Raw genomic sequence first — 13,800 nt, 5'->3', positions numbered from 1 at the left:
AGACCTCACAGCTCACAGTTCATGTCAGACCAAATGAGAATCATGAGCTCAAAGGAACTGCCCAAGGAGCTGAGAGACAGAATTGTGGCAAGGCACAGATCTGGCCAAGGTTTTAAAAGAATTTCTGCAATATTCAAGGTTCCTAAGAGCACAGTGAGAGAGGTAAAGAAGAACCCCAAGATCACTGTGGCTCAGCTCCAGAGATGCAGTAAGGAGATGGGAGAAAGTTCCACAAAGTCAACTATCACTGCAGCCCTCCACCAGTCAGGCCTTTATGGCAGAGTGGCCCGACGGAAGCCTCTCCTCAGTGCAAGACATATGAAAGCCCGCATAGAGTTTGCTCAAAAACACATGACTCCCAGACTATGAGAAATAAGATTCTCTGGTCTGATGAGACAAAGATAGAACTTTTTGGTGATAATTCTAAGCGGTATGTGTGGAGAAAACCAGGCACTGCTCATCACCTGCCCAATACAATCCCAAGAGTGAAACGTGGTGGTGGCAGCATCATGCTATGGGGGTGTTTTTCAGCTGCAGGGACAGGACGACTGGTTGCAATTGAAGGAAACATGAATGCGGCCAAGTACAGAGATATCCTGGATAAAAACCTCTTCCAGAGTGCTCTGGACCTCAGACTTGGCCGAAGTTTCACCTTCCAACAAGAGAATGACCCTAAGCACACAGCTAAAATAACAAAGGAGTGGCTTCAAACAAACTCTGTGACCATTCTTGACTGGCCCAGCCAGAGCCCTGACCTAAACCCAATTGATCATCTCTGGAGAGACCTGAAAATGGCTGTCCACCAACGTTCACCATCCAACCTGACGGAACTGGAAAGTATCTGCAAGGAAGAATGGCAGAGGATCCCCAAATCCAGGTATGAAAAACTTGTTGCATCATTCCCAAGAAGACTCATGGCTGTACTAGCTCAAAAGGGGGCTTCTACTCAATACTGAGTAAAGGGTCTGAATACTTATGACCATGTGATATTTCAGTTTTTCTTTTTTAAGAAATTTTCAAAAATTTCTACATTTCTGTTTTTTTTCAGTCAGGATGGGGTGCTGCAGAGTGCACTTTAATAAGAAAAAAAATTAACTTTTCAGAATTCACCAAATGGCTGCAATGAAACAAAGAGTGAAAAATTTAAAGGGGTCTGAATAATTTCCGTACCCATTGTATACATGTAAATGAGATCCCCTCTGAGGCGTCTTTTTTCTAAGCTAAACAGGCTCAACTTTTTCAACCTCTCATCATATGAGAGGCCTTCCATTCCTTGTAATAAACTAGTTGCCCACCTTTGAACTGACTCTAACTTCTGAATATCCTTTTTAAAATGTGGAGCCCAAAACTGGATCCCATATTCCAGATGTGGCTTCGCCAGTGATTTATAGAGGGGTAACAATACTTTGGGTTCGAGGGATTTTTTTTCTCTTTTTATACATCCTAAAATTCTCTTCTGCTCTGCTCTGTTGACAGGGCGTGACTGCCGATATGATGATTGACAGTCGACTTTCCATTATAACTGAGAGGAACCAGCCTGGCTGTCAATCAGAATGATGTCGGCAGTCACCCCCCCATCAACAGAGCAGCCCAGAAAAGGTAGAGCTGCTCTGTTGACGTGAAACAGCAGAATAACGGGCAGGAGCAGTCTGTGATCTCTCTGAGCTTGAGCCAGGCAGAACAGACAGGTACCATAGTTAGCAACTACTTGCCTATAAGACAAAAATAAAATCGTCCAGGATAACCCTTTTAATATTTTAAGATAAAAATAATCTAATTTTGCCTCTAGATTAAATCAGAGGCATTCGGAGATAAAGTATAACCCTATGAAAATCTGTTGATGTCATATTTTGTCAACTCAGACTTAATTATATCAAGCCTCTATACAACTTGAACATCCAAAGATCTAAGTGGGTGAATAATTCTGCAATTATTTATATTGCATTTAATATTGTACAGTGGTGGCCAAAAGTATTGGCGCCCCTGCAATTCTGTCAGATAATACTCAGTTTCTTCCTGAAAATGATTGCAATCACAAATTCTTTGGTATTATTATCTTCATTTAATTTGCTCGCAAGGAAAAAACACAAAAGAGAATGAAGCAAAAATCAAATCATTGATCATTTCACACAAAACTCAAAAATGGGCCAGACAAAAGTATTGGCACCCTCAGCCTAATACTTGGTTGCACAACCTTTAGCCAAAATAACTGCGAACAACCGCTTCCGGTAACCATCAATGAGTTTCTTACAATGCTCTGCTGGAATTGTAGACCATTCTTCTTTGGCAAACTGCTCCAGGTCCCTGATATTTGAAGGGTGCCTTCTCCAAACTGCCATTTTGAGATCTCTCCACAGGTGTTCTATGGGATTCAGGTCTGGACTCATTGCTGGCCACCTTAGAAGTCTCCAGTGCTTTCTCTCAAACCATTTTATAGTGCTTTTGGAAGTGTGTTTTGGGTCATTGTCCTGCTGGAAGACCCATGACCTCTGAGGGAGACCCAGCTTTCTCACACTGGGCCCTACATTATGCTGCAAAATTTGTTGGTAGTCTTCAGACTTCATAATGCCATGCACACGGTCAAGCAGTCCAGTGCCAGAGGCAGCAAAGCAACCCCAAAACATCAGGGAACCTCCGCCATGTTTGACTGTAGGGACCGTGTTCTTTTCTTTGAATGCCTCTTTTTTTTTCCTGTACACTCTATGTTGATGCTTTTTCCCAAAAAGCTCTACTTTTGTCTCATCTGACCAGAGAACATTCTTCCAAAACGTTTTAGGCTTTCTCAGGTAAGTTTTGGCAAACTCCAGCCTGGCTTTTTTATGTCTCGGGGTAAGAAGTGGGGTCTTCCGGGGTATCCTACCATACAGTCCCTTTTCATTCAGACGCCGACAGATAGTACGGGTTGACACTGTTGTACCCTCGGACTGCAGGGCAGCTTGAACTTGTTTGGATGTTAGTCGAGGTTCTTTATCCACCATCCGCACAATCTTGCGTTGAAATCTCTCGTCAATTTTTCTTTTCCGTCCACATCTAGGGAGGTTAGCCACAGTGCCATGGGCTTTAAACTTCTTGATGACACTGCGCACGGAAGACACAGGAACATTCAGGTCTTTGGAGATGGACTTGTAGCCTTGAGATTGCTCATGCTTCCCCACAATTTGGTTTCTCAAGTCCTCAGACAGTTCTTTGGTCTTCTTTCTTTTCTCCATGCTCAATGTGGTACACACAAGGACACAGGACAGAGGTTGAGTCAACGTTAATCCATGTTAACTGGCTGCAAGTGTGATTTAGTTATTGCCAACACCTGTTAGGTGCCACAGGTAAGTTACAGGTGCTGTTAATTACACGAATTAGAGAAGCATCACATGATTTGTCAAAGGGTGCCAATACTTTTGTCCACCCCCTTTTTTAGGTTTGGTGTGGAATTGTATCCAATTTGGCTTCAGGACAATTCTTTTTGTGTTTTTTCATTGAAGACAAATTAAATGAAGATAATAAGACCAAAGAATTTGTGATTGCAATCATTTTCAGGAAGAAACTGAGTATTATCTGACAGAATTGCAGGGGTGCCAATACTTTTGGCCACCACTGTAGCTGGGTTCAGACCAGAAAGCTTGGATGCAGTTATTACTGAAAATGGGATTGGATAGAAACTGGAGATATATTAAAAAAAGCTTAGCCCCTAGGTCAGCAGCTCCACCAATCTTCATTTTAAGAACCCAGACTATTCGGATCACTTTGCAGCTTGCTGTTTTCTTAAGTTCTTAAATGGACCGGATGGTTTCTTCTAGCTCTTAACATTTTAGAAATGACATTCTCACAGTGATGCCCAGGACATCAGAATTCCAAAGCAGCATGTCCAATCTCTGAGTTTTTGCTTATGGTGGTGTAAGGAAGTGGACAAGTGAAAAGATGAGTATAGTTGGTGCCTAGCTGAGTAACTGCAAGCAAACACCGCCATCTGCTGGTCAAAGGCGAAAGTGAAAGTAAAGTAATAATTACAGTAGTAGGAAACTAATAGTGGGAACCTATTTTTCGACAGGAGCATTTTGAAGATGACACCAGTTCAGGTGACACTTGTGTCACATTTACTAATATTAAAAGGCCTGGCTGGACCGAGAAGAGGCAGTTGGCACCAGAACCTGTACCAGGACAAGTCGTGTGGCTGCTAGATGGGCTTACAGTCACATCGCTACAGAAATGTCCAAGAGCGGTCAGATGCTGGAGAAGGTCTGAGTTGTGAGGGATATCTGGGCCCCTCCCCAGTTGAAGTCTGCGATCAGAGCCAGTAGAAGTCTATGACCAGCGCCAGCATAAGACGGTAAGCAGCGCCAGTAGAAGATCCGTAACCAGCACCAGTAGAACCCCGTGACAAGCGCCAGTAGAGGCCCGCAACCAGCACCAGTAGATGCCTGTAAGCAGCACCAGTAGAAGTCCGTGACCAGATCTGAACAAGGCTCCTTCCAGCGTAGACGTACAGGGTGTGGGCTGGGGCCTGTATACCCAGTGATTTGCATATCTAGGACTTGCAGCCTAACGGCAAGTACCGGCAACCCCCGCTAGGGCCAGTGTAACAATCAGAGGTGTTTATAGAGACTACGATGGGGACAGGCCTGGTACTGAGAGTGATGACCGTGAACTTGAGACATAAAGGCTTTAACAGTCATTTAACTGCTAGTTAACAAGAACAGTATATGAAATATAACGTTGCATAGATATTGTATTTAGTCACATTGCTGTGTCATGATATACAGTATTAACCTCGTTACTGTTACTGGCAATATAGTGCTTACGTGTGTGTGTGTGTGTATATTTATGTCATATATATATATACTAGCTATTGAACCCGTTCTATGCCTGGGTGGCAAGCATTTTTATTGGTATATGGTCCCCCATCCTATTATGTCCTGCCCCCATCCTGTTATGTGCTGCCCCCATCCTGCGTCCCCATCCTGTTATATGCTGTCCCCATCCTGGTATTTGTGCTGTCCCCATCCTGGTATTTGTGCTAGCCCATACTGTTCCTCTATCCTGTTATGTGCTGCCCCCATCCTATCCTGGTATGCATGGCACCCCCTCATATCAATCCTGGTATGCATGGCTCCCTCATCCCCAATCCTGGTATGCATGGCCCCCTCATCCTTATGCTGGTATACATGGCACCCCTCATCCCCCAATGTTGGTATGCATGGCACCCCATCCCTCATCCTGGTATGTATGGTACCCCTCATCCCCAATCCTGGTATGCATGGCACCCCTCATCCCCAATCCTGGTATGTAGGGTACCCCTCATCCCCATCCTGGTATGCATGGCACCCCTAATCCCCCAATCCTGGTATGCATGGTACCCCTCATCCCCCAATCCTGGTATGCATGGCACCCCATCCCTAATCCTGGTATGCATGGTACCCCTCATCCCTAATCCTGGTATGCATGGTACCCCTCATCCCTATCCTGGTATGCATGGCACCCCTCATCCCCAATCCTGGTATGTATGGTACCCCTCATCCCTATTCTGGTATGTATGGTACCCCTCATCCCCATCCTGGTATGCATGCTACCCCCTCATCCCTATCCTGGTATGCATAGCACCCCATCCCTCATCCTGGTATGCATGGCACCCCCTCATCCCTATCACACTGCTCACACAAAAAAAATATACACTTATACTCACCTTTCTTCCCTGTGCTCCAGCGCTGCGTCCTGTTCTGCCGGAGGCCGGGGGAGGAGTGTGGCGCCGGGGTACACGCGTGCCCATACCGCGCTGTCCGGCGCCATTTTGCTGAAGACACACTGCAAATGTATCTTCAGTAAATAGGATAGCGCGCTATGCTCATGCGCCGATTCCGACCCCTCACTCCTGCCCCGGTCTCCGGTCAGAACAGAGGCGCCACGGCAACACTCCTCCCGGTCAGGTAAGTATACTTGTATGTGGACGGCGCTGGTCACTGGTCCTCGTAGAGGGTGGTGTTGGCCTCCTCCTCCTTCGCATCCAGGGGACATCCTCAGGGCTATCGGCTAGCAGGATTTTCCCTCCTTCCTCGGGCTCCGTCCGCAGCTGCAGAGCACTCAGCCCAGTGGTCAGGGTTTTACTCAACTGACGCACCTCAGAGCGCAGACTGTCCAGTTCTCTAGGGGACGTTGCTGGAACCTTAGCTTCAGCAGCCACCGGGGAAAAGGTGGGTGTAGCAGGCACTGGGGTAGCCCCACCCTGGTAACATTGGATGGCATTTGTTTCCAGGGGCTGCAGTCTTTTTATAGCCATGTCCTTGAGATTATCAAAGGTGGCCTCTGGATGATCCAAGGACCACCAACGCACAGTCCTGCTCTCCTCTGGAGACCTCAGTACCCGGACAAACTGGTCCTTCAGCATTTTATGTTCATTTTCAATGCTAATTGGACTGACCTGTTTAAGAGCCCGCAGGGCCCCCTGTAGACGCCAGGCGTAGTCCCGAACATTGTCCTCCGGCTGTTGGGAACAGCTGTAGAACCTCATCGGGAGGTAAGATCCTCAAATACAGTCTGTAGCTTTTGAAATATTGTGGACACTGACTCCTGGTCTGCGGCTGACTATGTTTCCACTTCTCGCTCCGCAGCACCAGTCGGTTGTCCCAATACAACAGCAGCTCTTTGCTTGCCTGTCATAGAGTACATGTCTAAGATACCGCATATCTTCTGTTTGTATCCAGACAGGGTATCTGGTTTGGCGTTGTACTGGGGGAGCCACTTTGCTCCAGGAATGTACGGTAAAGTCATAGGAATGACATTGGTTACAGGCGCTGCTGGTGGAGCGGCCGCCTCGGCCTGCCCAGCGCCGGGCGCGGGTTGAACATCAGGGACGTTGGCCGGTATCCCGGCGTTGCGCTGCTTGTCGGACATTCTAGCGCCCCCCTACCTTCTAGTTTTTCTTCCGGTAGGCCGCAGCTCCGCAGGTGACGGTCGTCTTCAGGACCTTGCGTCGCTTGCGTCCTACGTCAGAGCGTTCCGCGACGCTCCTTACAGGACCTGGCGCTTCCTGGTTTGACGTCAAGGCGTGGGGCGTGTCCGGGGCTTCGAGGTCTTTTGCAGGTACGCCCCTAAGTTTCCTGCGGTTACGCCCTTCTTCTTGCTCGGCGGCCCAACAATGACGGCAATCTTCACCACAACTTAACGTACACAGTTCAGAATAAAGGCGCACAGTACCCGGTGGCAACGGGTATAACACTCCGTCGTTGCAGCGGGCATGCTATCCTGTTCGTGACGCCAGTTGGAGATGACTCGCCCAGCGGGATGTGGATTACTCGGTACCCGGGCCTTTAGCCTGGCCTTGGGGATGTCGCGGTGGTCGGCTCCCGGGCCCGTACCCTGGGGTCACTCTTTAAAAAGGGTGGATTATTTGTTAAGTTTATTAGAGTTCGTGACGCCACCTGTGGCTTCTGGTGAGGATCACTAGCGCTGCGCAGTCCACTGAGGCCAATGATAAGGCAGCTGGATGGTATAGCTCCCCACAGGTGGAGCTAGGCCTCAGGGCAGCGTATGGAAGGGGGATGCAGGACAGAGGGGACCCAGCCGGGTCAGAGCAAGAACAGGGACAGACACGATAGTCACTTCAGTACCTTTTACTAATGGAAATTCAGGCACGTCCCGGAGCACTGTAGGGTGAAGGATGCATGTCAGGATCCTCCCCAATGAGCAGGTGTAGGGCCTCCTGTTTCTTGCCTCTGCGTAGTAAGTTTCTGACCTGCCTGGAGCTAGGCTGACCTTGTGGTAGGGCCTTCTCTTGGAGTACACGCTCCTCAGCTTGCGGGGCCTATGTGTCTCCCGGCTCTGTTACGTATCAGCACTTTAGCGATCCTGGGACTTGTAGTTCTCCAGGGATTCGGGTTATACCTTACTGGGTCATAGAGATCCCGGTAAGCTTCGGACCCGGTGTCCGGTAAATGATTCGGGGTCAGCTGGGTAAGCTCCTCTGCCCCCTATGTACTAACTCTCCACTCGCCTTCGGCCTACTTGGGCCCTCACTAGGCTACTCACACTAACGGCAGCTTGCCGCGCTTCACCGATCTTATGGTGCCGGCACACCTAAAGCTCACTTCTGTGAGCTACACTGAGTCTTGGTCTGGATAAGCTCCACTGCAGGATAGCAATTGCAGGAGCTGGAACAGGCTTTTGTCCTCTGAGGTTACTCTTCTCAGACTGTACTGGACTCACTGCTAAACCAGAATAGACTAGACTAACTGCTGCCTGGCTCCACCTTCCCTATTTATCTATTCCTAATGGGCTCCCTCTGCTGGTCTGAGGTGGAAGGTGAAGATGTGTGAATGGTTATGGGGGCCTCTTGTGGAGGAATCCATCAATGCACTCTTCCAGGATCTGTGATACCAAGCGCAGCTGGGCGTCACACATTTGCCAAGCAGCAACAAATCTTCCACGACCACACAGTCTACTGTCGATACACAGAAGGCTGGCCCATACAATCCTGAAGCTGGTTCTCCTTCCTTCCGCCATTATCAGTCACAGGAGACATATGACCCCAAGCTTGGCCACTCCGAGGATCTTTTTGGTACCTATCCTTTGGTTGGCTCTGACCTATCACCGTGCAGCATTGAAGAGGGACAAGAGGAGGTGGCGTGCGTTGAAGCTCAAGTATTTGAGGACCTACGGCCAGAAGAAAGCCACTTGGAGGAATGTCATTTACTGTCTCCAGAGGTGGAGGCTGATGATGATGAGACACAGTTGCCATCAGGTCAGCCTACCATGTCAACTGGGAAGGAGGATGAGATGGAAGACGAGGTGGTCGATGATGAGTCCACTGATCCAACCTGGACCGTTGACATGCATAGCCATGACAGTAACACAGAGAATGATGGATATGTAGCACCAACACAGGCACCAAGGGGTTCCCAAGAGCACCCCCGCTGTGCGCCAAGTTAGGGCAAGGGGTCATTCAGCTGCTGTGTGGAATTTTTTTTCTGAAAGTCCTTCAGAGAAAAACATTGTAGTCTGTAGCATCTGCCATACCAAGTTGAGCAGAGGCCAGGGCAAAGGCAACCTGAGCACCACCAGTATGCGAAACCACATGACAGCCAAGCAGCCCAGTAGGAGGGTGGAACACCAGGGTTCGAAATCTGCGTCTGGGGGTCAAACCAATGCCATGTCTGCTGGGCTATGTCCTTCAGAATCTGCTGTTCATGATGCAGGCGCTCATACCTCCTGCCCACAAGCTGCGGTTGCTCACACACAACAAACATCAACCACTTCCACTTCCTTGTCCCAACGAAGCGTCCAATTGTCCGTGCCTGAGAGCTTGGAAAGAAAGCGTAAATACCCAGCCACGCACCCACAGGCACAAATACTAAACTCGCACAATGCCAAATTGCTAGCTGTAGAGATGTTGCCGTTTAGGCTTGTGGGAACACAGTCTTTCCGTGATCACTTGGCTGTGGCTGCCCCACGATCCAGTGTTCCCAGCCGCCACTATTTTGCCCTGTGTGCCGTCCCTGCGTTACACAAGCGCGTGTTAAACAATCTGAACCGTGCTCTCACCAACGCTGTAACCGGGAAGGTCCACCTAACAACAGGCACCTAGACAAGTTGTTGTGGACAGGGATGATACATTTCTGTCACAGCACACTTGGTGAATCTGGTGGAGGGTGAGGCAAAGGCGCAAACTGGAACATCACACATCCTACCCACACCAAGAATAGCGGGCCCAAATTCTGTCACAGTTTCCGCCTCTTAATATTCCACTTCCTCTCTCCCCTCCTCCTGCTCCTCATCCTCTGCTGAATTACCCTCCCCATCACTGCCAAGCTGGGACCTGTGCAGCAGCGCATTGGCAAAGTGTCAACACGCTCTGCTGAAGCTGATCTGTTTAGGTCAGAAAGCACACACTGCAGCAGAGCTGTGGCAAGCTTTAAAACAACAGACTGATCAGTGGCTCTCCCCTCTGCACCTCCAACCCAGTCTGGTTGTCTGCGATAATGGGCATAACCTGGTGGCGGCTTTAAAGGTCGGTAAGCTGGTAAATGTGCCATGCATGGCTCACGTGCTGAAACTAGTTGTTCAGAAATTTCTGAAAACTTACCGTGACTTGCCGTACCTACTTAAAAGGTGCGCCGTATTAGCGCCCATTTCCGCCATTCCTCTACCGCTTTTTCTGCTCTTACAGCGATGCAAAAGCGCTTGAATTTGCCAAGTCACCGACTCATTTGCGACCTGCCCACACTGTGGAACTCAACCTATCATATGTTGGCGAGGGATTAGTGAACAGCAGAGGGCAGTAGCCTGTCAGACTGAGAGTCAGCCGCCACACATAACAATTGTCGAGTAGGTGTGGATCGCTGACATTTGTGAGGTTCTTGAGAACTTTGAGTACTGCACCAACCTTGTCAGCGGTGATCAGGCTATTAACAGCGTAACCATCCCACTGCTGTGTCTCTTGAAACAATCACTGCATAATCTCAAAGAGGAAGCTTTGAGTGCCCAGCATGTAGGTATGGAGCCAGATTTCCCAATGTTGCCAATATTCTGAGGCAACATTGGGTGATGAGGAGAAAGATGAAGAGGATGAGGAGGGAGAGGACTTGTTTTTCTGTGCAACCGAGGGGACTCGTAATACTACAGAGGGGACCCCCAACCCAAGATTCATGCCTGTCCAGCCTGGATGGGCTGGAGAGGAGTAGGTGGAGGAGGAGGAGGAGGCAGCGAGTCAGCGTGAGGAGACGATGGGTACTGTTTCTACTGTTGGGGACGCAGAGCATTTGCCTTTTTGCAGCTTGCCTCACATGGCACAGTTCATGTATAAGTGTCTGTGGCAAGACCCTCGTGTGATACACATTTTATCCAACAACCTATACTGATTTGCCACCTTTCTCGATCCACGGTACAAGGAGAAATTTCCTTCTCTCCTTTTGGAGTCACCAAAGAGTTTTACAATGGAATCGTTCAAGAGGGCCGTTGTAGATCAGTTGCTGAAAACATCACCCTCAGACAATGCTGGTGGCAGAGGTATTGGCTCTTTTCAACACCCAAGGAATAATGGGGAGAGACACGGACACCAGCTCCAACAGAGGTGGGGGGAAAATGTGCACAAATTTGGCAATTTTCAATAAACCAGCACAACAGCAAGGGCTATCTGTGCCTGTAACAATGCCAAGGAGGGATAAGTTGCAGAACATGGTCAAGGGGTACTTAAGTGACCATACGTGCGTCCTTTCTGACGCTTCAGTTCCCTTTAATTATTAGGTGTCTAAGCTGAACATTTGGCCCGACCTCTCCTTATATGCCTTTGAGGTGCTAGCCTGCCTGGCTGCTAGTGTGGTGCCAGAGCGTGGTTTCAGTTCCGCTGGGTCAATCATCACTGCTAGGCGCACACGCCTCTCCACAGAAATGCAGACAGACTTCCTTCATCAACCATGACTCAGCCCATAGGGCTAATTTTTACAAAAAAAAAATCCAGCAACAGACATCCAAATCAGAATCTGTGTGTTAAAACTTCATGTTTATTAGAATTCCTTTAAAATCATGCTGTTAAAATTGTAAATCCAGAGGATTACGTGTTTCGAACAAAAATGTTCTTAACCATTACCATGTCTGTGATCAGTACAAAAGCGGAGTTAAATAAAAAAAGGGAGGAAAAGGAATAAGGTGAGCAATTAGTCATGTAAATGAGACAATTATGCTAATAAACCAAACAAATGTCATAGGTGTAAAAGCATTAATTCAATAATAATACGTGATATCCGTTCTCTTATTCAATCCGGAAGGGACTCTGCAATTAAACTTGAAAATATATTGCGCTTCTCTAAAATGCAATACTTTATCTCTATCACCGCCTCGATCACTGGTGAGAACCTCCTCTAATGCATGAACACGAAAAAAGTCCAAACAACCTTTATGGACAGAAAGAAAATGGTAAGATGCTCCTGATAGAGCTCTTGTTGTACATATATTCTGCAATTCTAGTCCTGAGAGGTCGTGTGGTGCAACCAACATATTGAAGATTGCACTGTGTGCACGTGATGACATAAACCACATAGGTTAAATTATCCTCACAGCTATAATTTGGCTGGATATGGAACGTCTCCAATCTCATGAGCAAGTTTAATTGCAGAGTCCCTTCGGGATTGAATAAGAGAATGAATATCATGTATTATGATTGAATTAATGCTTTTACACCTATGACATTTGTTTGGTTTATTAGCATAATTGTCTCATTTACATGACTAATTGCTCACCTTATTCCTTTTCCTCCCTTTTTTATTTAACTCTGCTTTTGTACTGATCACAGACATGGTTATGATTAAGAACATTTTTGTACGAAACGCGTAATCCCCTGGATTTACAATTTTAACAGCATGATTTTAAAGGAATTCTAATAAACATGAAGTTTTAACACACAGATTCTGATTTGGATGTCTCTTGCTTGTTTTTTTGTTTTTTTACTACCACAGCCGCCTTATCCGAGCATCATCCTGGAGTCCACACCCAAAGCCACAGGAAGTCATCTAATGGTGAGCTGAAAAAACATTTTTTGTCCTATATTGATATATATTGGAATTGGCTTTTTTTTCACTTTTCTGCTCCCATTTTTTCACAAGGATTAATACAATTAAAATATCCTCACAGCTATAATTTGGCTGGATATAGAAAGTCTCCAATCTCATGAGCAATTTTTTTAAGGAAATAATCCTGCTAGATTAAACAAAGTCGCTTCTATTTTTTCATTGACAAATGCCCAAGAAATTTTATCTAATCCTGATTTAAACACTCATATGCAGAATTTGGAAAAAATGATGTCATCACGACTAAAAACATGGTGGGATTTCAAAACTTTACAAACTTATCTTGATAACTGTATGATTCCTCGTGGTTCATGTTAAAAAAAAAAGGCCAAACACAGTGTATGATGATGAATTTGTGAAATTATGGAATGATATTTTATCAGATTGCTCACTAAAATTAATTCAGCTCATTTTGAAATAACAGTCTAAACTTGATTAGAAAAAAACATAAAAGACATTGAAATTTCCGTAATATCTCATGCCAATTCATCAGCGTACACTACTTTTCAAAAGAAAATCAGTGAGAACCTTACCAAACTAGAAGATGATATAACGAAAATTAAACAGAACAAATTTCAACGGGATTCAATTGACTATTCCACAAATCATGTGTATGATTGGCACATTCAAAGACGCAAGGAAAAGTCTCCAAAAAACTAGGCGTTCAGGCCGTAAACACCACAGGAAAAGTGCACTAGTATTTCACACGGAAGAGAACTTAATCCATCAGAGTGAGAATTTTACTGTAGTCAACTTGTCTGCTACTATAATCAATGAAGATCAAATAAAAGTTCTCAGTAAAGGACTTAATTTTGTACCCAGTTCTCCTTTTGATTTATTTTCCACTTTAATTGATGTAAATAAGTTTGTTCGTAACATGACTGTAAAGAAACATTTGTTTGATCCTAATGAAGGCCATGAAACATCCGAGGCAATAACTTCTCATACTTTTGACTCTTTTCTGCCCACTTTCAGTGAACAAATTTCAGCTAGATATTTGGAAAATTTGTCTGATGCTGATCTTGCAATTTCATCGCTGCATGATGCTCATTTCAGGAAAAGAATACCGAATCCTACCTTTTATCCAGTACAAAGTAGGAGTAACTGTATGGATGATTTTCAACATTAGTGGAGGCTGAACTGAAAAACTTGAATGCCTCAAATAAAATTAAAAAGGAGAATCTCAATAAGAGAGAAAAAAAGTGCTTTAAAGTCTCTACAATCAAATGATCGTGTCATTATAAAAAAACTCGGA

This window comes from Phyllobates terribilis, unplaced genomic scaffold, assembly GCF_046119375.1.
Source record: "Phyllobates terribilis strain yellow unplaced genomic scaffold, ASM4611937v1 Scaffold_1__5_contigs__length_1240528914, whole genome shotgun sequence".
Lineage (NCBI taxonomy): Eukaryota > Metazoa > Chordata > Amphibia > Anura > Dendrobatidae > Phyllobates > Phyllobates terribilis.
The sequence above is the reverse complement of the archived record's forward strand: the minus strand, read 5'-3'. Positions refer to the sequence as shown.